The following is a 26,358-nucleotide window of genomic DNA, read 5'->3' as shown; positions in this document are numbered from 1 at the left end:
TCCCACACTTATAAACACTTCCTATGCTCTTAAACACTTTCTACATTCTTAAACCTATGTAATTTTAACAACATATAAAATTCTATATGGATATTCACCAGTGAATATAATACAACTTGAACGATGAAGATAATTTAATACTTTTAATATGTTTTAATGAATATTTTTATATTGTTTTCAATTTTTGTGTGTGACAGAGACAGAGAGAGGGACAGACAGGCAGGAAGGGAAAGAGATGAGAAGCATCAATTCTTCACTGTGACACCTTAGTTGTTCAATGATTACTTTTTCATATTTGCCTTGACTGGGGGGCTACAGCAAAACGAGTGATCCCTTGCTGAGCCAACTTGGGCTTAAGCTGGTCAGCCTTGCTCAAACCAGATGAACCTGAGCTCAAGTTGGCAACCTCAGAGTTTCAAACCTGGGTCCTCGCTTCCCAGTCCGACGCTCTATCCACTGCGCCACCACCTAGTCAGGCTATTTTCAATATTTTAAGCTAGAAAATTCCTATTTTACTGCAAAAATAATTAAAATAATAAATATATAAAAATACCTATATACCGCAAAATCACATGATATAGTGAAATATCCGTGATACAAAATTAGATATATACAACTTAAAAATCCGCGATACAGTGAGACTGCGAAAAGTGAACCACAATATGGCGAGGGACAACTGTACAACTACGGATAAGAATATACCCTTCTACTGGATAAAGAAGATGTGGCACATATACACTATGGAATACTACTCAGCCATAAGAAATGATGACATCAGATCATTTACAGCAAAATGGTGGGATCTTGATAACATTATAAGGAGTGAAATAAGTAAATCAGAAAAAAACAAGAACTACATGATTCCATACATTGGTGGAACATAAAAATGAGACTAAGAAACATGGACAAGAGTGTGGTGGTTACCAAGGGTGGGAGGAGGGAGGACATGGGAGGGAGGGAGGGAGAGAGTTAGGGGGAGGGGGAGGGGCACAGAGAAATAGATGGAGGGTGACGGAGGACAATCTGACTTTGGGCGAGGGGTTTGCAACATAATTTGATGACAAAATAACCTAGACATGTTTTCTTTGAATATATGTACCCTGATTTATTAATGTCATCCCATTACCATTAATAAAAATTTATTATAAAAAAAAAAAAAAAAAAAAAAAGAATATACCCTTCTGGGCCCTGGCCGGTTGGCTCAGCAGTAGAGCGTTGGCCTGGCCTGCGGGGGACCCGGGTTCGATTCCCGGCCAGGGCACATAGGAGAAGCGCCCATTTGCTTCTCCACCCCCACCCCCTCCTTCCTCTCTGTCTCTCTCTTCCCCTCCCGCAGCCGGGGCTCCATTGGAGCAGAGATGGCCCGGGCGCTGGGGATGGTTCCTTGGCCTCTGCCCCAGGCGCTGGAGTGGCTCTGGTCGCGGCAGAGCGACGCCCTGGAGGGGCAGAGCATCGCCCCCTAGTGGGCAGAGCATTGCCCCTGGTGGGCGTGGCGGGTGGATCCCGGTCGGGCGCATGTGGGAGTCTGTCTGACTTTCTCTCCCCATTTCCAGCTTCAAAAAAAAAAAAAAAAAGAAAAGAAAAGAAAAAGAATATACCCTTCCCTTCTGTCCTGGCCGGTGGCTCAGTGCACAGAGCATCAGCCCAGCCTATGGACATCCCAGGTTTAATTCCCAGTCAAAAGGAGAAGTGACCATCTGCTTCTCCCCTCTCCCTCCCCACTTCTCTCCGTCTTCCCCTCCCGCAGCCAGTGGCTGGATTGGTTCCAGTGTGGCCCCAGATGCTGAAAATAGCTCTATTTGAGCACATCAGCTGCAGGTGCTAAAAATAGCTCAGTACTGGCCCCAGATGGGGTTGCTGGGTAGATCCCAGTCAGAGTACATGCAAGAGTCTGACTCACTATTTCCCCTCCTCTCACCTAAAAAAAAAAAAAAAAAAAAAAAAAATGAAGAAACTTCACCTTACTTCCAGATCTTATTCACATATAGAACCAAAACAAATTTACAAAGTACACACATAAAAGCTACAAATCTAAGATTTCAAATTATCATGATATTTTTGCTAAAATGAAATTATCATATTCAACATAAATTATGGTGCTGACTGCTATTTAACCATTATTTCTAAATATATTTGCATTTGGCATGCCTATTTTATAGTCTAGTAGTCCCTGAATGATGTACTATTCCCACTGTTTCTAGCTCAGTATGTCATCTAGCCTTCACTTGGTACAAATGAAACATTTGTACACTATCAAATCTAGTTTTGTTCTGTACTCATTAGACTGACATAATTAAACATAATCATAGCCCTGAAAGTATATGATAGTAAATGGTTGTAAGATAAGCATCCCAAATGATACAAGTTATATTAATTTCTTTTATATTAATATATAAATTTGTAAATTCTTATAGCAAACTCCCTCTACTACTCAGGTCCAAAGACTCAGTATTAAGGAACAATACTATAATAAAAATAACAGATACTAGAAAGGCAGACATGATGGGGAGAATAATTCCAAGTTCAAGAGGATTGAGAAATTTCATGGGGGGTAGCATTTAAGGAGAGCTGTGACATTTGAGTTTCATACCAATTGTGTACATTTTCTCAAATATCTTTTCCATAAGATTGACACTGAAAATATAAAACAACCAGAATTTAAAAAGACACATAGGAATATTCAATGGTAAGGGAAATAAAGAGGAAAAAAAATCATGAATTTTATGAACAAAAGTTGAAGAGTTCTTTCTTCTGAGAAAAAAGAAAAATCAGAGGATAAAATTGCAAGCATCAGATGTGCTATTCACAAAACAAATGGCATACTTTGCACGTGTAAAAGTTTACATGTACTATCTTATATTATGATGGAAATGTAACAATTGATGTAATGTTTTTTAATGCATTCAAATTTTTAAGAACTATGACATGCTAACTTGGGTATCCTTTTGATGCTACACAATAAGAATTTTTCCATTTTTATCAAAATCTTTTCTCCTCCAGTTTTTCTTTATATATTTACACAAAACAAAGAAAAAGTCAAATATCAAAATCCCATAGCTCAGTCTATAACACTCTTCTTATCTCTAAAACAGTTTCTGCAGACTATACTTGTATTTTAGCTAATACGTGAATAACATTTCTGTAATGTACATCTCACAGATGTGTTCTTTAGTGTTCTAGAAAGTGTGAGAGGAAAAAAATGATGTCTCATAAGGTTAAATTTCAGAAAATATTTACTTAGTTTAGGTGCTACACGCCTTGCTGATTACAATAAATAAAAACACCAATTTTCCTAGCTGGTGGTACAGTAGATAGAGTGTCACCCTGGAGCACCAAGTTCACTGGCTCAATCCCAGGGTTGCCTGCTCAGTCCTGGAGGGCACCAGCTGGATCACAAGGATGCTGGCTCAACCCTCAAGTTGCTGATTCCAGCCCTGTTAAGGGCCTGTACGAGAAGCAATCAATGGGAGCACAACTCGGTGGAACAACAAGTTAATACTTCTCCCTCTCGCTCTTTCTCCCACCTCCCACTTCCTCTCTCATGAAAAAGGAAAAAGAAAATAAGCACCAAAACAAAGTAGAAAACTGAAAAGCTTTTCCACAGTAGAAGAAATACATACAATGTTATCCATTTATATACTGTAAAATGAAAAAGCATAAAAGTATTACTTTATAAATAATAATTATAATAAGTATAAAAATTAAAGCTGGAGAAATAAAAAATAAACAAAAAAGTAGAAAACTAGATTTCCTCATGCTTCTATAATTACTTCTAGACTGTTAAGTTTATTGTTTTTTTTCTTTCTGAGGCAGCTTTATTAAATAGTCACTCATTTAGAACTTCAGATAAGAACTAATCTCTAAATCAAATGAGTGTGTAAAATTGCACACTTTCACTCATTTAAAGAAGTTTAGCTGGGTTTCTACAGCATTAGTGTCATTTATATCTGTAGTCACTCATACAGCGAACACCATGCATGCTTTTAGCTACATTAATGTTAAAATAGTACAACTTTTGGGAGAGATATAGTAGGGGTGAACAAATATACACTTAGGAATAGCAATAAAAATTGATCTGTATGAAGTAATTTAAATAGCTACCACATACTAAATTTGAATAAACTATTCACAATTCAGACTCTGGAAAACAAAATGTTTAAGACATACTTTATAAATCTACAGTATACAGATTTTTAAATTTCTTTTTTTTTAACAGAGACAGAGAGAAAGTCAGAGAGAGGGAATAGATAAGGACAGACAGACAGGAATGGAGAGAGATGAGAAGCATCAATTATCAGTTTTTTTGTTGCAACATCTTAGTTGTTCATTGATTGCTTTCCTATATGTGCTTTGACCATGGGGCTACAGCAGACCGAGTAACCCCTTGCTTGAGCCAGCGACCTTGGGTCCAAGGTGGTGAGCTTTTGCTCAAACCAGATGAGCCCGCACTCAAGCTGGCGACCTCAGGGTCTCGAACCTGGGTCCTCCGCATCCCAGTCCGACGCTCTATCCACTGCACCACCACCTGGTCAGGCTAAATTTCATATTTTAAATGTACTACTTGAAAATATCTATATAGGCTCTAGCTGGGTAGTTCAGTTGGTTAGAGCATCATCCCAAAATGCCAAGGTTATGGATTCAATCCCTGGTCAAAGCACATACAAGAATCAACCAATGAATAAATAAAATAAATATGTAGATCAGTAAATTGATGTTTCTCTCTCTATCTCCTTCAGTCTTTAAAATAAATAATAATAAAATTTATTTTAAAAGAGATGTCTGGATAGATTTTTACTTCATTTTATTGCGTTCTGCTTTATTGCGTTTCACAGCTATTCTTTATTTACAAATTGAAGGTTTGTGGCAAGCCTACGCTGAGCCACTTTCCCAAGAGCACTTGCTCACTTCATGTTTCTGTCACATTTTGGCCATTCTTGCAATATTTCAACTTTTCTACTACTACTAATATTTGTTATAGTGACCTGTGATTCTGATCTTTTGTGTCACTAGGTCAAGAATCATCACTAGAAAAAATATTATGACTCCCTAAAGGCTCAGATAATGGTTAGCTGTTTTTAGTAATACAATATTTTTCAATTAAGTTATGTACATTGGGTTTTTTAGACATAATGCTATTGCACCCTTAAACTACAGTATAATGTAAACATAACTTTTAATATGCACTGGGAAATCAGAAGTTCGCAGGACTCACTTTACTGAAGCGGTTTGGAAGCAGACCAATAGTATCTCCAAGGTATGCTTATACTTATGGCTTGATCACTGTTTTTATATTGTCCAAAGATATTTTAAATTTGACTATAACTCTACTTTTGGTATTAGAAAAGTAGAAAAATAAAGGTCAGATAATACATACCAGACTTGTTCTGAACATGGTTGAATTTTTACTTTCCAAATAATGATTTAACTATCAATAGAACACACTGGGAAGACACTTAACCTTTCTGAGACTCGGTTTAGTCATCTATAAAATATAATAATATGACTTCTAAAATTGTTGAAGTCTCAAATAGCAAGCACTCAACCTCTTAAAAAGCAGTGAATAAATATTAGTTTTTTCTTCCTTCCTCAACACTTGTATAAAAATACTGTTAAATACTTAATAAAAAACATAAGTAATATTAAAATATTTAATTTCAAAGAAGTCTTCAATAGATACCTAGCTCTTGGTTCATAAATTCCTAAAACATCTAACCTTTTGGCTCATTTATTTTCTCAAATTTTATTTTACTTTTTCATCCTTTTCTGAAGTGAGCAGTGGGGAAGCAGAGAGACAGACTGCATGCACCAGACTGGGATCCACCCAGCATGCCCACTAGGGCATGACGCTCTGCCCATTTGGGGCATTGCTCCACTGCAACCAGAGCCATTCTAGTGCCTGAGGTGGAAGCCATGGAGCCATCCTCAGCACTCAGGCCAACTTTGCTTCAATAGAGCCTTGGCTGCTGGAGGGGAAGAGAGAGATAGAGAGAAGGGAGAAGAGAGAGGGTGGAGAAGCAGATGGGCGCTTCTCCTGTGTGCCCTGGACATCCACACATCATGCTGATGCTCTATCACTGAGCCAACCAGCCAGGGCCTTCTCAAAATTTAAATTTTAACCATACTGGACTAAAATATTTGCGTGTCCCTGGACATAATGTCCTTTCCACTGTATATGCCTAGTTCCTCTTTCTGGATCCCCTTCTAATTTATATTTCAAAAAAACAACCCAGATATTTCCTTCTCTGTATAAGTTTCCCTAATCTCCGCTCCTGGATAAAATGAATCATTCCCTTTTCTATTCTTTTCCTAAAATTTAAGCCATCAAAAGTGACAGCAGAACTCAAGTAACATAAATGAAATACAAACAAATCAAACATATTAACAATGGCATAAACTTTCTTTGTCAAATTATCTTGCTGTATCAGGATTGGTTTTGACCATGAGTAATACAAAGCAAAAAACTCAGTAGATTACAAGACAGAAGTTTATTTCTGTCACATTAAAGAAGTCCAGATAACCTGACCAGGTAGTGGTGCAGTGGATAGAGCATTGGACTGGGACACATTGGACCCAGGTTAGAAACCCCAAGGGGCTCTGGTTGCAGTGGAGCAATGCCCCAAATGGGCAGAGCGTCATGCCCTAGTGGGCATGCTGGGTGGATCCCAGTCTGGTGCATGCAGTCTGTCTCTCTGCTTCCCCACAGGCTCATCCGGCTTGAGCACGGGGTCACTGGCTTGAGCATGAGATCATAAAAATGACCCCATGGTCACTGGCTTGAACCCCAAAGTCACTGGATTGAGGAAGGGGTCACTCGATCTGCTGTACCCCCCTGGGTCAAGGCACATTAGAGAAAGCAGTTAACGAAAGCTAAGGAGCCACAACAAAGAACTGATGCTTCTCATCTCTCTCCCTTCTTGTCTGTCTGTCCCTATCTGTCCCTCTCTCTGTCTCTCTGGCTCTCTCTTTATCACAAAAAAAGTTCAATTTATGACCGATTTAGAGAGAGAACGGAAAGAGAAACATTGATTTATTGTTGCACTTATTTACGTATTCATAGGTTGATTCTTTTTTTAAATTTATTTTACGTATTGATTTTTGAGAGAGAAGAAAGGAGAAAAAGAGAGAGAAACATCAAATTGTTGTTCCACCCATCCATGCATTCATTGGTTGATTCTTATACATATTCTGACTGGGGATCAAACTCCCATCCTTGACATATCAGGATGACACTCTAACCCAGTGATTTTCAACCTTTTTGAGCCGCGGCACATTTTTTACATTTACAAAATCCTGGGGCACACCACCTACCAAAATGACATAAAATGACACTCTAACACAGTACATATTATACATATAGTTAATAATATAGTTTCTAAATGTATTTATACTCACACCTGACCATGTCTCATGGCACACTAGTGTGCCGCGGCACACTGGTTGAAAAACACTGCCTAACCAACTGAGCTACCTGGCCAGGATAAATTTCAATTAAATATTTCTATTGGTAGAGATTAATCTTATCAAGTTTAAGTAATATAAAAAAACTCCAAGAGGAAAAAGGAAAGCTTAATAAAAAATGGAAAAGCCACTTTATTTTAAAAGTTGCTTTGTGACAGATTAAGTATGTAGTAAAACATTAAATAAAAATATTTAAAAATAAATTATAGCCATTATGTTAATGAAATTACTTATAAAACAAACATGCATGTAAGTGACATTGCATGAGTACTCATAGAGAAGGCAGAATTTGAGAAGATTTTAGAAGAAAAAAATCTCTTTTTTTATGTGCCTCTTATAAATGCTGAAAGATTTTCAATCAAGTGAGAGGAGATAACAAAACAGAATAGTGAAGCCTTGGCTGGGTAGCTCAGTTGGTGAGAGCATCCACTCGATATGACTCTCAATATGCCAAGTTTGCGATGCAATCCTCAGGGCACATACAAGAATTAATCAATGAATGCATAAATAAGTGGAAGAACAAATCCATGTTTTTGTCTTTCTCTCCTTCCTCTCTTTCTAAAAATCAATTTAAAATTTTTTAAATTATAATGAAATAAAGCAAAACCAGGTTTAGGCCAAGATCTCACACTATAATGATAATGATGATAGATAGATAGATAGATAGATAGATAGATAGATAGATAGAAGATAGATAGATAGATAGATAGATAGATAGATAGATAGATAGATAGATAAAAGAATTTAGTATTAGGGCCCTGGCTGGTTGGTTCAGTGTATAGAGCATCAGCCCAGCATGTGGACATCCCAGGTTCAATCCCCAGTCGGGGCACATATGAGAAGCTACTACATGCTTCTCTTCCCCTCCCTCTCCCTATTTTTTCTTTCTTTCCCTCTCACAGCCAGTGGCTCAATTGGTTCCAGCATCAGCACTGGACACTGAGGATAGTGTGACTGGTCCAAGTGTCGGCCTAAGGTGCTGAGGATAGCTTGGTTGACTTGAGCATCAGCCCCAGACAAGGGCTACTGGTAAATCCTGGTCAGGGAACATATGTGAGTCTGTCTCATTATTTCTCTTCCTCTCATTTAAAATGTAGAAATAATAATTTAGTATGTATCAGCCTCTGTGCTGTGCTTTAAAGCATCGAGCCTGACCTGTGGTGGTGTAGTAGATAAAGCATAGACCTGGAACGCTGAGGTCACTGGTTCAAAACCTTGGGCTTGCCCGGTCAAGGCACATACAGGAAGCAACTACTATGAGTTGTTGCTTCCTTCCTGCTCCTTCACCTTCATTCTCTCTTTCTCTCTCCTCTTAATAAAAAAATTGTAAAAAAAATAAAATCAATCAATAAAAAATCTTTTAAAAACTGTATAAAAATAAAATAAAATAAAGCATTATTTCATCTAATATTCACATTCCTGAGATTTAATATTATCTCTTCTTTAGTGAGGAGAAAACTGGATCTTAGATTATGTAATTTACTCAAGATCACAACAGCTATATAAATTTCACAGCTCAAACTTAACAGGTTTCTCTGACCACAGTTCATATTCTTTACCCTTACGCATATTACTTCCTTTCACACTTCCTGGACCTTGGCTTTCTCATGGGGGATGCAGCATAGCCCAGACTGTTCTAACGTTCATTCTGGCCTTTTAAAATGTTGGCATTCCAGTAGGTCTGAGACCCCATTTTCCCAAATAAAAGCACATTAAATCAACAGATCTAACTAATCAGCTTTCTTGCTGGAACTTATACAGTCAATACTTTAATATATATGTAATACATCATTTTACAGGTGAGGATACAGGTGCACAAAGAGGCTGACTGACGTGCCCAAGGTCCCATTCCTAGTGTACAGTGGCATCAGGCCTTGAAACCTCTCTGGTTATCAAACCTACGCTTTTCCTAGCCACCCTGTTTCTCATAGTTCAACTTTGGATCTTCATGTATTAATATTCTTATTTTAATATTACTATAAGAAAACTAATGATACTAATTAATTTAGCTCTTTCTGGGGTATTTATGATTACTAGAAAACATTTCCTCAATACTCACTTGCTAAGTACATTGGAAAATATGTATTAAAATATGCAAAATTCAGGGGCATACATGTAGTCAAGTAATATAGGAATAATAAAAATTAAGCATGGCCAAACTACTAGACAGACAGAATCACTTTCAATTAGGATAATTAGGGAAGGTCTCACAGGATGATTACATGTGGAAGGGGCAATAGAAAGGAGGTCTGATTTCATCAGAAGAAAAAAAAAACCTAAAAAGAAAAAAGAATATTCTAGAAAAAGGGAATGGCATAAATGCAAGTATGTAAACAAAATGTCTATTCAAGGTAGCGCATGTAGTTCACATTGAGTACAGTTTAGGATTCTTTGTCTTAAATAGTAGGATATTTGGCTGGCAAATGTGTGAGAGCTAAACTGATTAGGGATTCTGAATATCAAGTTAGTCTGCACTTGACCTTGTAGGAAATGGAAAGTCACTAAATGTCTTCAAGAAGAGAGATAAAAGAATGTTTACCAGTTTTAATGCCTTAATAAGATTAAACTGAGATCATATATAAACTGCAATGGAATTAATGATGGCTAGGAAGAAGAAAGATCATTTAGAAAATTTTGATATTTCTGTGGATTTTTATCATACGGGGGAAAACAGGAATTTTCTTGAGTTCTGAAAATTTCTGAGAAAAACAATATAAAGAGTGCACATTATATAAAATATAAATACTCACTACAGCTTCAGCACTGAAATAATCTACAATTTTCCCTTCTAACCACAACATTCTACTCTTTTAGCTCTAACTTGAGCATCTCATTTTACCAGCTTCTCTACCTCTGATTAGTTCCTTAACTCTTCCATTTTCTCCGAATACGTCAGCCATTCCCTGACCTCACTTTATCCCAGCCCCATGCTCACCATCTGAACTGCTCTCTCAGTAGCACCCTCAGTTTAAATCAGTATGTAAATCTACCCTCTCCCTCACTCAGGAGGATGAAGAAAGCCTCATGACTCAGACATTATCACAAAGTTAGAGTTTCTATTCTTTTAGTCTTTAACTTATTTGACATCTTATAATCTTGAACAACACATCTCTTTCTGAAATTCCTGAAGTTAAACACTTGTAATTACTCTATTACTCTAAAAATGAATTGTGAGAGTCAGCACTTATAAATTTAAAAATATTAATAAACATCTTTTTCATCCAGTGCTACTCTTTTAAACTCCCTTGATTGTAAAAGCACTAGATGCTAAACAAAATGTTACTACAAAAGAAAATGTTACTACATAAATATATTAATATTTTGTTGTAAGCTATCAGGGCAATTAAGTACTGATTAAGAAAAAAAAACTAGCAAAGAGCTACATATCAGAAACAGCTAAAATGCTCCCCTTAGGGAAATTAACAGACATGCCATAAACAACTGTAGTCTCAATGATAATGAAAAAGTCTTGAAAAATACAATAAAATATCTCTCTAGCTTCTAAAAAATGCTAAATTTACCAACTAAACAGCCTTACAAAAAAAATGTTAAAACATAAATACAAAGATTATCTATACATAAATTTACATTTCTGATGATTACTGCTGCTATACTTAATAAACAACTAAGAGGATTAAAGAGGCAAATTAACTGGTTAATGATTTACTCAAAATTGATATCTTATTTAAAAAGATTTTTCAAAAATGCTATAAAATCTTAGTACTATAACTGAGAATTTACTAGTTAGATTATTATAATAAGGTGGATCAAGACCTTAAATAAAGTTTTTCTTTAACACATTTCCTTATACACAGTAGAAACTAACACCTTAAAATTAAAGAAGAAAAGTATCACTTACTTAAAAGAACAATAATTTTTCAACAATTCTCCAACTTTCTGAAATTCTTAATTTTTGGAAGCCTATTTAAAATCATTTATATAAATATCAATAAAAAGTTTAAGAAGCCAAAGAATGCTTTCAGGCTGTTATCAATCTTGCCTTAATAAGTGATTCCAGTATCATACCATATTATTTTTATAATTTTTTTCCTACTGTGGAATCACCATAAATATTTTGCCACTTTTGTACTAAAAACTAAAACTAAAAGAGATGATGTTCAAATTATGATTCACACTAAAATTGTTAATATAATTTCAATTTTATAAGTTTAAATTAATTTTCATTTTAAATGTTTTTAAATGATATAGAGAAATATTTTTAAAGTGTTTAATAACTAGAAGTATGAGATGTAATTCATTGAAAATAGAAACATTCAATTTGCCATTGAAAAAAGTCATACTCTAAAATTATAAATATTTTCTAAATTCTCATTCTCAGCAAAAACAAAATATCTTTAAAAGCTTATTATCATTTAGTCTTACTGTGATCAATGTGGTCAATCTTGTGACATCACTGTTGAGAAATCTGCAATAGGGAAACAGAAATAGAATTCAGCTGAATCATACTTGAGTAAGTAATTTCATAAGCTAAAAAGTTTGTTTAGAATGTGTCTTCTTCATAAAAGTGAGACCAAGAGACATTGATAAGAGTGTGGTGGTTATGGGGGGAGGGGGGAGAGGGAGAGGGAAGGGGGAGGGGGAGGGGCACAAAGAGAACTAGATAGAGGGTGACAGAAGACAATCTGACTTTGGGTGATGGGTATGCAACATAATTGAACGACAAGATAACCTGGACATGTTATCTTTGAATATATGTATCTTGATTTACTGATGTCACCCCATTAAAAATAAATAAATTAATAAAAAAAAATAACATCTAAAATGAAAAAAAAAGAATGTGTCTTCTTTATGCCATAAGTCATATTTAATCTAACATCAAGTTGTCAGAAAAAGTACAATTAGCACAATACAAATAAACATAAAATATTTGAAGTTTATTTATAGGTTATTATTTATTATAGTGTGATAGATTATTTTTTTTATACAGCAACACTCAAGGTTAACGTAATAAGTAAGTATATTAGTAAATGAACGATAGGACATTTGGGTTAGTTTCATTTGTTTGCAAATATTTACAAGAAGAGAATTAGAGTGTCTTAAATATACTACCAACAAAAGACAGGTACTGTTTATACTTTTCTCTCTGTTATTACATTAGCAGCTCAGCTTATGGCTGAAATGTGATCTACTTATTATCAATTAACAGGAAATACTGCTTCATAGTAATCCTTGCGAATAGTGACAAAACTATTGGAAAAAACCATATACTTTAAACCCAAGGGAAGTAATAAATTGAAGTATTTCCTAAGCCATATATGATTTAGAGTTCTTATTTCTGTAAAAAAAAAATCTAAGCTTTTAGAAATTCTTAATTAACAAGGTATGATTTAAGGTAAGCTTTTAACTGTTTAGTGTTAAAAAGTAACAATACTACAATGTTTAAGATTCACAATGGGCTCTCATGTATAATTCCTTCAAATACACAGAAAAGAGACATTTCTTATTATATACTCAAGGAAAATAGATGAGAGGAAGGATATATGACTTATTTAAGCATTCAGAATTGAGTTTTCCTTGGTTTCTTTCTTATACCACACACCTTCCATCCAGTCCATTCTGCCAACGAGTTTTCCTCCTTCTGTCCTGAACTCTAAAACAGTGCTCCCCAACCTTTTTTGGGCCACGAACCGGTTTAATGTCAGAAAATATTTTCACGGACCGGCCTTTAGGGTGGGATGGATAAATGTATCACGTGACCGAGACAAGCGTCAAGAGTGAGTCTTAGACGGATGTAACAGAGGGAATCTGGTCATTTTTTAAAAATAAAACATCGTTCAGACTTAAATATAAATAAAACAAAAATAATGTAAGTTACTTATTCTTTCTCTGCAGACCGGTACCAAATGGCCCACGGACCGGTACCGGTCCGCGGCCCGGGGGTTGGGGACCACTGCTCTAAAACACATACTACTGCTTGTTTCTGCACTAATTCAAGATATTGCTTTCTTATATTGCCATTATATTGCTCTCTTCTTCTATTCTGAACTTTGTGACAAATATATCAGCTCACATAACTCTTTAACCCAAAACTGTTCAATGGCTTACTCATCACTTAGGATAAAATCCGCAATACTTACCATGGTCTATTAGGCCTTCTGTCACCTGGTCTCCTGACTACAGCTCCTGGTACTCTCTTACTAATATGTTTCAGCCTTTCTGATATTCCCAAAATATACAAACTTGTCCCTCTTCAGCACCTTGACACTTGCTGTTCTCTCAGCCCGGAGCAACTGTTCCCCATATCTTTACATAGAACTGACTCACTCACTTCACTCAGGTCTCATAATAAATGCCACCTCCTCAGAGAAGCCTTCCTGTACCACTAGAAAATATTCTTAGCTGCAAGCTGCATGAGAGGAGATAACTGGAGCACTAGTATGGTACTTGGAACCCAGTAATTACTCAGTAAATAGCTGCTGAATGAATAAGCCAACAATTACTTAGCGATTTCCTATTACATCTAACACTATGCCCAGAGGAAAGTATAAGTAAAAATTCTTACAGTTATTATTAAGGAAGATGTGCCATGATAATTTATACATTTTAAAAACTTACTGCAGGGAAAGTTTAGGAAGCTTTAAAAAAAAAAAGAAGAGCCAGGCAGGGGTGCTGTAAAAGTGGGCAAATTACCAGTGTGAGATAATGAGGATTTGGATAGTGAAGATGGAAATGCAGAGGGGATGGGAAACCCAAGATACATCAGCAAAAAAGAAGACTTGATGCTAAAGTAAGTATAGGAACAAGTATAGATGAGAATGTAAAATAACCTCAAAGGTTCTCACTCGCCAGGAACACAATGAAAGAAACTTTCCATGGTGGGGTGGAGTGACTTTTAGTCTGGATAGTGAGTCCAGTGTTACCACAGGCTACTCAAATAGAGATATATCAAAACAACAGGTATAAACTGCAATTCAGAATAGTTCAAGGTTTTTAAATCAGTCATATAAAAAAGTACAATTCAAGCTAAGAGTGTGGGGGAATTCACACAGGGAATGAATATAGAGGATCAAAAATACTTAGCCAGCAGAAATTGAGGATACCTACAGTGTGTAGGTAAAGTCATGGTGCACTTTTGACCGGTCACAGGAAAGCAACAAAAGATGATAGAAATGTGAAATCTGCACCAAATAAAAGGAAAACCCTCCCAGTTTCTGTAGGATGATGTGGCAGCATGTGCGCATGCGCAGATGATGACGTAACACCATGTATGCAGCGGAGCAGCCCACGGCCATGCCAGTCGAGATGTGGACGGTACAGAGGAAAGTTCAGTGTGTTCTGTGGCTCGTTAAATTTGAATCCGTGACCAAAGTGCAATGTGAATTCGGCGCGTTTATAACGAAGTGCGGCCACATAGGAATAACATTACTCAGTGGGATAAGCAGTTGAAGGAAACCGGCAGTTTGGTGGAGAAACCCCGTTCTGGTAGGCCATCAGTCAGTGACGAGTCTGTAGAGGCTATACGGGATAGCTACCTAAGGAGCCCTAAAAAATCTGTGCATGAGCCCACATTGAACTGCACTGAATAGGTATGAAACTGGGAGAGTTTTCCTTTTATTTGGTGCAGATTTCACATTTCTATCGTCTTTTGTTGCTTTCCTGTGACCGGTCAAAAGTGCACCATGACTTTACGGACACACTGTATAAATAAGACCCCTGGGAAGCAAGAGAACTGTGTGGTATTTTGTTTAAGTACAAGAAATAAAAAAATATACTAATTGAAGGCAAAAGAGAAAAGATTTGTATGAAGGATAATGTGTTAGCTTTAAATGACGCATGGAGGGATCAGAGAAGAGAAGACCGGAAACATTCTCTCTAAAATTACCCAAGCCCCTGTATAGGTCAAGTACATTTCTCAGTATATCCAAAGACCTGCCTTCAAGGAACTACTTCCTTGCAGCATGCTCTCAACTTTAATCTACGCAAAAACAGTCTATGATGCCTGGCCTGTGGTGTTGCTGAGGTCACCGGTTTGAAACCCTGGCCTTGCCGGGTCAAAGCACATACAACAAGCAACACGACTTCTCATTTCCCCTAAAAAAAACAAAAACAAAAAACAAAAAAAAACAGTCGGTGACAGTCAAGTGTTGATACACAAAGTTTTGTTGAAGAAGCATTATACTTTCTCTAAAACTCTGTAATTAAAATAGGTACTAATTTCTTCAAATATTGTAGTTGCATTCAAACAAGCATTTGTAATGAAATAAAACTGAATAAACAGTTGCAGATAAAAGTAAATGTTCCATTTCATATTTTATTTGCAGGAAAAAAGAAAGGATAATTAAGACAATCTACAGTTTAAAACAATATTTTATTTAAAGGCTTAAATCTTATAGTATAAAAAAATAGTAAAGGCATTCATTCCTTCATCATGGTAGTAACTTTTACAGATGGCTTACTGGGTACTTGCAAATGCAGGACAAAAAAAAGTATATGAAATTAAAATGACGCTAAAAGTTAAAAGCAGACAAATCTTCAGTGGCTTTTAAAGGGATAAGTAATGTTGTTAATTTATTCATTTTAGAGAGAATGTGTGTGTGTGTGTGGGGGGGAGCAGGAAGCATCAACTCCTGAATGTGCCCTGACCAGACAAGTGCAGGGTTTCGAACCGGCAACCTCAGTGTTCCAGGTCGACACTTTATCCACTGTGCCACCACAGGTCAGGCAGGGATAAGTAATTTTTAAAAATCATTTTGAAACTAGGCTATATATTCCAAATATACAAATAAAAAGTAATACTACATTTTATAAAAATGTAATTCAACTAATATATTGCTTATGTGCTATTTCTCTACAAGTCACCATTTTAGTAGATGTACACAGAGTAAAACTCAACTCTATTTAGTCTCAGAAAACACCTGCTAATGTTAAACTGTGGGGGGAAAATTTTAATTCATGGATACCATTATATGAGTATTTTTTCAGTAATTAGTATGTAACTATCTATATTTTTCTTCCCCCTCCACCACAAAACAGAAAAAGTCTTTCCTTAGGTAATCCATTTTAGCATCAAATCTTAACCTTTACTTAACAATACTACATATGTTCCAATATATACATAGGATATTTATCCTTATCTTGCTTATTAAAGATTAAAAAAATAAATGCACAGAAAAATAAATCTACCTGCTTATTATCACATCACTCAATCTAAACATAGAATAATATGCTTTAAGGTGTGGTTATACAATTAAAAATTATTTCTTAAACAAAGATATGAAAAATAATCTCATACATCAGATGCTACACATAGGCTCTGCCAGTGTTTCTATCTTGAGTGGGACAATGGAAAGTCAGTGTCTATCATTCTTTTTTTAAAATACCATAATTACATAACTTGGCACATATATTTAAGCTTTATAAAACTCAAAACATGCTATTCCTAGCCCGATACTTCAGTTGGTTAGAGCATCTTTCCAATATGCAAGGTTGCAGGTTCAATTCCCAGTCAGGGCACCTCCAAGAGTCAATCAATGAATGCATAAATACGGGAAGTGGAACAAGTTGATACTTTTCTCTCTCTCTCTCTCTCTCTGTTCCTCTCTCTCTAAAATAAATAAATTAATTAATTAAAAATCTAAACCTGCTTCTGTCATCATCTAATTATTTCAAATCCTGACCATTTTTAAAAAATTATTATTATTACTTGGGAAAATACAATAGGGAAAAAAAGCACAGGCTTTGATAAGCAATACTTCTTTAGGAGGGAAGGAGCATACTTGTAACAATAGAAAACTGTACAGTGGGGGTGAACACGTGCTCTACCACTAATGGAATACTCTGTCTATCCACTGCTGCACAAGAAAACTTTCCGCAATGAAAAAAATAAATGTTTGATATCTGTGCTGTCCAATACCTAGCCCACAGCCAAATGTGGCTACTGAGCACTGGTAATACAGTTAGTGTGACTAGGGAACTACCTTTTAAATATTATTTAATTTTAATTATTTTAAGTTAAATTTAAATAGCCACATGTAGCTACTATATTAGATAGTGCGACTAAGCATTTCTAAAGCCATTAAGGATTGAACTGTAAATGATCCTACTAAATATTTAAAATATTAGTTTCTCTAATTTTTAGAAGTGTAAAAACCACTGGTGTTGAGTCAGATACGTTCATTTCAGGAAAACTGCTTCAAATTTGGAGAGGAATTATATTATCCTCACATAATTTTCACGTTTATGTTTGGAGGGGAAAAGGTTTATATTATCATGGAATCCTTCATGCATCATAGTGTTCATAAGGGAAACAGTCTTGGGTTTGGGGAGATCTCAGTTTAACCTCTTTAGGCTGCGTCAAGACTGCCTGTATTTAAAGTTTTCAATTTGTTTTACTTTGTTCAGCTGGGTAGAAGTGCTTTATTCATGTACTTTATAACTAAAACCTCAACAGAAAATAGAAAAAAAATTATTTTACTAACAATTTTAAAGTCCTAACCCTTGGTAACCTCTTTTTTTTATCAGTTTTTTTTTCTTTTCTTATTATGTTGTAAGAAAAAAAGATGAGCAAACTTTAACAGCAAGTTTTAACTAAGCATGTAACATGGTATATCTGACAGAAGACTGCCACTGCAGTTTAACATGGGCAGATAAATAAAAGACATTATATAACATTAATAGAAGTTTTGTCAGTTAAAAAAAGGCCCAGTCAGTTTAGATACTTATACATGCAACAAGCTTTAAAGTAAGAGACTAGATATCTAAATTAAATATTGTTTTCTGATTTCATGGAGGAAGATATCAAAGGTAGAAAAAGAAAGGAAAATATGCAACTTGAGTAGGTATGGGTTCCAATTCCAAGCAATATTTCTGATGCATCATACTCAATGAATGCGTCAGCTGTAGATCTAAACGAGTATGTAGTAAAATAACAAATGTGCTTCCTTCTTTAATGTTCACAGAGGCTGTAGAGGCAGTAGTCGCAATGACTCCTACCACAGTAATCCATGCTAAGATACACTGAAAATAATAAAAAAGCTAGAGCCTCTTCCCTTAAAAATTTACAAATGACTGACTTTGAAATAAAGTGCTCATATACTTATTGAACTGGAAGAACCAAAAAGTTTTATAGACTCACCAATACAAAACCATCAATTTTTATTATGACTGTAATTTTTTGATCAACAAAAGCAAGATAATCAATGCTAAGGTTTTATACACTGGCACCATTTGGCTTTGGAGACCTCACAGGGCTTTATGGTAGGTTAGGTAGACCTCTAACTCAATACTACCTGCTGTTAATTAATTTAATACCTGCTGTTAGAATTAATAATCAGACGCTTATTATCTACACCAGAGAAACTCAGTGTGTTACAAAGTGATGACTCTATAGCCTCCCAACAGAAGTCTAGAAATAAAGCAAATGACAGTTTTTCAATTTAAAACCACTAATTTTTTAAATCATAACTTAAAACAAGGTGAAGTTTCCCATAAAAGTACTTGCACTAAGTAATAGAACAAAGCAAAAGCAAAAATAAATAAATACAGGAGAAGCGCCCATCTGCTTCTCCCCCTCTCCTTCTTTTCTGTCTCTCTCTTCCCCTCCCGCAGCCGAGGCTCCATTGGAGCAAAGATGGCCCGGGCGCTGGGGATGGCTCCTTGGCCTCTGCCCCAGGCGCTACAGTGGCTCTGGTTGCGGCAGAGATACGCCCCGGAGGGGCAGAGCATCGGGCAGAGCATCACCCCCTGGTGGGCGTGCCGGGTGGATCCCGGTGGGGCGCATGCGGGAGTCTGTCTCTTCCCGTTTCTAGCTTCAGAAAAATACAAAAATAAATAAATAAATAAATAAATAAATAAATAAATAAATAAAGCAAGCAAGCAAGCAAGCAAGCAAGCATGCACAGTCTTTTAAAGAGAGGATTTACCAGGACCTTAACTTCTTGTCATCTCTCCACACTACTGCTCTCTTCAACCAGACAACTCATTGTCAGTAATAGCACTTCAGGTAAAACCAAATATAAACAGGTGGCATTTAAAAAGCATTTGTATTCTCAATGATTTCACATTTCTCATAAAAGAAATTTACATTTTCATAAACTACTAAAATGTATCAATAATTTCACTATCCTTTCTGCAAAAAGCTGTCATTCCCTCTAAATGTATCAAATTTACACCACTTGTCCTTATTGTTTTATGTGATTGAGATAATTCTCATAGTTAAACTCACAAAAACTTTAGACAACTAACATAAGCTTTATTACATGAAATTTAGCTAGAGCTCAGATGGTAGCTTCCTATGCTGTTGATAATAAAAAAAAACATGCAAACAAAGCACAACAGGCTATTAGACCTGGTGAATTTTTGAAAAAAATTAAGTATCTATAAGTTGTCTCTTTTCCCAAACTTTATCACCCTATTCTTTCAACATGAATTTGTACTTTTCAAAATCTTTACTAAGTTCCTAGGTTTCTCTGCTTTAGAGCCATAAATGGGCATCCAGTGGAGGAAGAAGGTCAATCAACATGTGTTGAAACATTCTTGGGGTTAACTTATACACAACGTCCAAAAATGAACTAATCTTCTGGGTGAAGTAATATAATAAAGAGATCCACTTGAGAAAATAATATGCTGTTTTAGCTATACTTTTATTTCTCCAACTATAAGTTCTTTAGGAAATTCAACTAAAATTGCAGTAACACAGAGAAATAAAACTTTTAGGAATTATGTTTCTCGGCCTTTTGGCTAAGATCAAGTATAGTATCTGCTCTTATCAGGAATTACCATTAATGAAGTTAAAACATATCTGAATATAAATTATATGATTTGGTTTTTATCTAAATTAGACTCCATTTTAGATCTGCCAACCAATACCACATCAACTGATAATTTGCTACTTAAAAGATTGCCTTTAAAAATACTACCTCACCACCCTGGCCCGTTGGCTCAGTGGTAGAGCATCAGCCGGTGTGTCGAAGTCCCAGGTTTGATTGTGGGTTAGGGTACACAGCAGAAACAACCATCTGCTTTTCTACCTTTCATCCTCTTGCTTCTCTCTCTCTCTTTCTCTCTTCTCCTCCCCTCCTGTAGCCATGGGTCAATTAGAGCAAGTTGGCTCCAGGTGCTCAGGATGGCTACATGGCCTTTGCCTCAGATGTTAAAAAATGGCTCCGGTTGCAACAGAGCAAGTGCCCTAGATGGGCAGAGCATCACCCCCTAGTGGGCTTGCCAGGTGGATCCAGGTCAAGGTGCATGTGGGAGTCTGTATCTGCCTCCCCTTTTCTAACTAAAAAAAAAAAAAAAAAAAAAAATCACCTCACTTCAACAAGCCAGCAATCAAGACAAACATAAGCTTATAATTTTATATATACCATAGCTAAAAGACTGAAATGAAACTATCCCAATCCAAATCTTCAAAGATCCAATTCAGAATATGGCTATGAAGATTGGTGAGACAATTACATCATCAAGCAAAACACTGAAACAAATGTTTAGTTAGATCCAATAACTAAAGTTGCCATAGTTAATAGCAAATACTAGGTTTGAATTAATGCATATTTAACATTTTCCTATTAAAGAAATTTGCTATGAATATTTAGAAATATTAAATATTACTGCTATTGTGTTTTTCTTAGAATTCTTAGAATGATTTCACCATAAAGAAATCTAGTCTAATACTTCAACAAGGGATTACATGACCTCAGTCTTCATTCAGAATTTTGCCATACATTAACTATGCACCTTAGGAAATCTCTTGGTACTTCAGTTTGTCACACCATAACTATCTACTTCATAGGGATGTTGTGAGGTTTAGTTAATTATGCTTATAACATTTTTTGAGATGCACACGTAAAAGACGTGAAAGGCATAGATACAATTAATTGCTATGCACCTGATGAAAAATGCCATTTAAAAACATTTAAAGCAACATGGATGAATCTAAAGACCCTGTGCTGAGTGAAATAAATATGTACTATAAACTAAATGTTTGCATCCTCTGCTCCATAATTCATGTTGAAATCTAATCCCCAATGTGTTGATATTTGAAGGGAGGGCCTTTGGGGAGTGATTAGGTCATGAGGGCAGAACCCTCTTAAAAGGAATTAGGTCCCTTGTATATAGAAGATACCCCAGACAACTTCTTGCCCCTTCCACCATGTGAGGTATAGCAAAAAGTTCTATGAACCAGAAAGCAGGCTCTAAGTATACACCAAATCTGTCAACATCTTGATCTTGGACTGTCCCACCCCCCTGACTGTGAGAAACAAAGTTTTGTTATTTATAAGACACTCAGTCTGTGATATTTTGTTATAGCGGCCCAAACAAAGATAGTCAAAGAGGACAAATACAATATGACTCTTACATTGTGATATGAGATACTCATACAGGTACCTAGAATACTTGAATTTGTAAGACCGAATATAGAATAGTGATGGCCAGGGACTAGGGGAAGTGAGAATGAGGAGTTATTGTTTAATGAGGGCAGAGTTTGAATTTTGGAAGATGAAAAATGTTCTGGAGAAGAATGGTGGTGATGGTTGCACAACAATATAAATGTATTTAATGCTACTTGACTGTATATTTTATTCAATTTTAAGACTTTTTTAAAAATTGATTTTAGATAGAGAAGAGAGAATGGCAGTGGAGAGGAGCAGGAAACATCAACTTGTAGTAGTTGCTCCTTATATGTGCCTTGACCAGGCAAGCCCAGGATTTTGAACAAGCAATCTCAGCATTCCAGATTGGCGCTTTATCCTCTGTGCCACCACAGGTCAGGCTTGGCTGTATACTTTCGTGTGTGTGTGTGTGTGTGCGCGCGCGTGTGACAGAGACAGAGAAAGGGACAGACAGGGACAGGAAGCGAGAGAGATGAGAAGTATCAATTCTTTGTTGTGACTCCTTAGTTGCTCATTGATTGCTTTCTCATGTGTGCCTTGACTGAGGGGCTACAGCAGAGAGAGTGACCCCTTGCTCAAGCCAGCAACCTTGGGCTCAAGCCAACAACCATGGGGTCATGTCTATGATCCCACGCTCAAGCCAGTGACCCCGTGCTCAAGCTGATGAACCCTGTGCTCAAGCCGGATGAGCCCACGCTCAAGCCGGCAACCTCAGAGTTTCGAACCTGGGTTCTCTGTGTCCCAATCCAACGCTCTATCCACTGCACAACCACCTGGTCAGGCTTGATTGTATACTTTTAAATGATTAAATTTAATGTTATGTATATTTTACCAAAATAAAAAAGTTAATAAGTGTAATAATCAGAATATAAATTATAAACCAAAATTAAGTATTTCTCATTCACTAATTCACTTATAAAACAGTAATCAAATCAAGAAGTTCATTTGTTCATTCATTCAATAACTATGAAGTATCTACTATGTGGCAGGTACCATCTTAGATCTGGAAATACAACAGCAAAAAAGACAGTCTCTGTCTTTACAGATATTATGCAGAAATAGGAGAGGACTACAAAACAATAAGAAAGTACAAATTCTTTAACTTTCTCACTGTGATAAGTACTACAAAGTAGAGTAAGGAGATGAAATGATAGCAAAGAATGCCTCTCAGAGAAGATAAATGTCTGGAGAATAACAATGAAGTAAGAAAGCCCTGGGCCAGTAATTCAGGTAGTTAAATCATCACGGCAACACACCAAGGTTGTGGGTTAGATCCTAGGGCACATACAAGAATCAATCAATGAATGCATAAATAAGTGAAGCAGCAAACTGATGTTTCTCTCTTCAGTCTCCCTTCCTCTCTCAAATCAATACATTTGTTTAAAAAATGTTAAAGAATGAAGTAAGCAGAAACACTTCAGGTACAGAGAATAGCAAGTGCCGAGGCCGTGAGGTGAAAAGGCTTACAGTAAGTTAGAAGACCGTGGAAGAAGAGCTAACTATGCACAGATCATGGAGGGCTTGGAAAGGAACAATAACAGTTTGGCTGGGAAAGGAATAGTAAGGGTTTGGACGTTATTCCAACTGTGTTGAAAGCCATACATAATGCTTTCACTAAGGAAGTGATGGGGTCTAATTGGAAAAGACAATCTATCATTGTACACAGCAGAATAATCTTGGAAATTAAAAAAGGAGGAAAGACTAAAAATACAGAAATCAGTTTAGAAAGCAAATATAGTAATTCAGGTAAAAATGAGAGATGACTATTATAGTAGCCATGCTTTTGACAAAAGTGATTGGATAGACTAAATAAGAGGAAAAAAGCATCATAATCAAGGAGAAGTCCAAGATTTTGGACTATTCAATTGGGTGAGTAATGCTGCTAAAGACCGAGATAGACACACTAGGATAGTAATAGTGTGTAGGGGTAGTGAATGTATTAAGAAGTCAAGATTTTGGTCCTGATCAGGCAGTGGCGCAGTAGGTAGAGCATCAGGCTAGGACACTGAGGACTCAGGTTCGAAACCCCAAGGTCACCAGCTTGAGCACGGGTTCATCTGGCTTAAATGTGGGTTCACCAGCTTGAGCACAGGGTTGCCAGCTTTAGCGAGTGATCACAGACATGACCCCATGGTCGCTGGCTTAAGCAAGGGGTCACTCGCTCTGCTGGAGCCCCCCCTCCCCCAGTCAAGGCACATATGAGAGAAAGCAGTCAATGAACAACTAAGGAGCTGCAACAAAGAACTGGTGCTTCTCATCTCTCTCCCTTCCTGTCTATCTGTCCCTATCTGTCTCTCTGTCTCTCTCTCTCTCTCTCTCTCTCACACACACACACACACACACACGAATCAGATTTTCAGCCTGATGGATGCCGGTGTAGTGGATAGAGTGTCTGTCAACCTAGGATACTGAGGATCCTGGTTGGAAACCCCAACATCTGGAAATCCCTTGGCTGAAGCATGGGATCGTTGACATGATTCCACGGTCATTAGCTTGAAACCAAAAGTCACTGGCTCGGCTTGAGCCCCCCAGTCAAGACACATATAAGAAGCAATCAATGAACAACTCAAGTGAAGCAACTACGAGTTGATGCTTCTCATCTCTCTCCTCCTTCCCTCTCTCCCTTCCTGTCTTTGTCTGTGTTTCTCTCCTTCTCTCTCCCTTCTTCTCTCTCTCTCTTCTTCTCTCTCCCTTCTCTTGCTCTATCTGAAATTTAAAAAAAAGAATTTGGTGTTGACAAAGTTAAGTACCCAAGTGAAGATTTCAGGAAAAATGATATCATCAACTATGACAATTGCTACTGAGAAAACACTTAACCTTAGGGTTGAGAAATGACTACTGGATTTATCAAGATAAATTTCACTGGTGCCAAAGACAAAAACGTTGTTAGCAGAGTGGTGAAGACAGAAGCATGAATAGAATAAGCAAGTCAAAGAGAGTTTGATGAGGATATAGAAGCTATTATATATGAACAACTCTTTGAAGGAGTTTTGCTATAATGGATTGTAGAAAAATAGTATGGGAGGCAAAGGAGAATGTGAGGTCTTACAAGATTTTTGTATTAAAACGGAATGGTACAGCATATTTATATACTGATGAGATGATCTAGAGAAGGGAAAAATCATGGGGAAAATCAATGATTACTAAGTAACTAATAAATGCATAAACCCAATCTTGCTGCTAGAAATGCAAATATAAGACCTGTAATTATTAAAGAATTATGTGGAGACTATATTGAAAAACATAGGGGGAGATAATTAAAAACCCTTTTAAAACAATATTAGTTTGTAATAAAGGCTGCCAAGTTAAAATATTAGAGAAAGCAATGTTGACATATTTTATGATGTGATGACAATGTCTTTTCTAAACTACATACATGCAGCTGCACATGGTAAAAACAATGCCATAAACAGCTTTTACTTCATTTTGCACAGTGGGGCTTAAATAGGATCAACATTAGACAAAGAGTAAAGCAGCAATTTTAAAAGGCATCTCCACGGAACTTTCCCATTTCCCTCTTCTGTAATGACCCATTTTCACTTTTGGATTTCCAGAACCCCAATCTTCCATACAAATTCATCATTCTACTTCAAACAAAAAGCAATTCATGTGTCCATCATTTACACAAATCTTCATCATTTCAGAGTTCCTTTCTCTCTGCTTATTACTTTCCCCTATATTCCCTTGCTGCCTTAAAAATGTTCATAATTAGTTATAAAGATTTGAAAGTTATAAAGACAATTTACTAATTACATATTAGTGTAAATTAATTTTCTTTTTTCATTTTTCCGAAGCTGGAAACGGGGAGGCAGTTAGACTCCTGCATGCGCCTGACCGGGATCCACCCAGCACGCCCACCAGGGGGCGATGCACTGCCCCTCTGGGGCGTCGCTCTGTTGCATCCAGAGCCATTCTAGCACCTGAGGCAGAGGCCACAGAGCCATCCTCAGTGCCCGGGCCATCTTTGCTCCAATGGAGCCTTGGCTGTGGGAGAGGAAGAGAGAGACAGAGAGGAAGGAGAGGGGGAGGGGTGGAGAAGCAGATGGGCGTTTCTCCTGTGTGCCCTGGCCAGGAATCGAACCCGGGACTTCTGCACGCCAGGTTGACGCTCTACTGCTGAGCCAACCGGCCAGGGCCTAGTGTAAATTAATTTATATAAGTTAGTCAAGCACATTTGCATTGAGTTTTTCCCCCTCAAAGTATAAGGTCTTTTATCCCATGTATATCTTTATACCCTGTCCATTTCTAAAGTAATATAAAAAGTAATATATTAAGGTACATAATATATTTTAAAAATAAGAAATTGAGAGTGAGGAAACATTATGAGGCCAAGAATAAGATTAGTTTCAAAAATGCATGCCACAGACCCCTGTACCTTTGTTACGGGGGGACCAAATATATAGCTTTGAGTTCCTAATAATCAGAGCAAAGAAGAAATAACTGTCATAAGCAGTTTTTGTTTGTTTATATTATTCACCATATTCATAAGGTAAAAATAAATCCTTTTCTTAAAAAAGGCATGGCTCTTTATATGTTACTTTATATATTA

At 36.6% G+C, this 26,358-nt stretch overlaps 1 protein-coding gene and 1 pseudogene across 4 annotated transcripts in view; one reads left to right on the top strand and one right to left on the bottom strand.

The window, feature by feature from the left end:
• The window catches only part of BAZ2B (bromodomain adjacent to zinc finger domain 2B), a 452,863-nt gene that overhangs the window by 237,865 nt on the left and 188,640 nt on the right, over positions 1–26,358 (bottom strand). For all 4 annotated transcript variants that reach the window (XM_066279494.1, XM_066279495.1, XM_066279497.1 and 1 more), the window contains one exon: positions 11,842–11,884. The gene's annotated coding sequence lies outside the window, so the exon portion shown is untranslated. The remainder of the gene's footprint in view (positions 1–11,841; positions 11,885–26,358) is intronic.
• On the top strand, positions 20,138–20,265 carry LOC136307005 (U2 spliceosomal RNA; annotated as a pseudogene).

The sequence above is a fragment of the Saccopteryx bilineata genome, chromosome 5 (genome assembly GCF_036850765.1).
Source record: "Saccopteryx bilineata isolate mSacBil1 chromosome 5, mSacBil1_pri_phased_curated, whole genome shotgun sequence".
NCBI classification, from domain to species: Eukaryota; Metazoa; Chordata; class Mammalia; order Chiroptera; family Emballonuridae; genus Saccopteryx; species Saccopteryx bilineata.
This window is presented reverse-complemented; position numbering and strand designations above follow the sequence as displayed.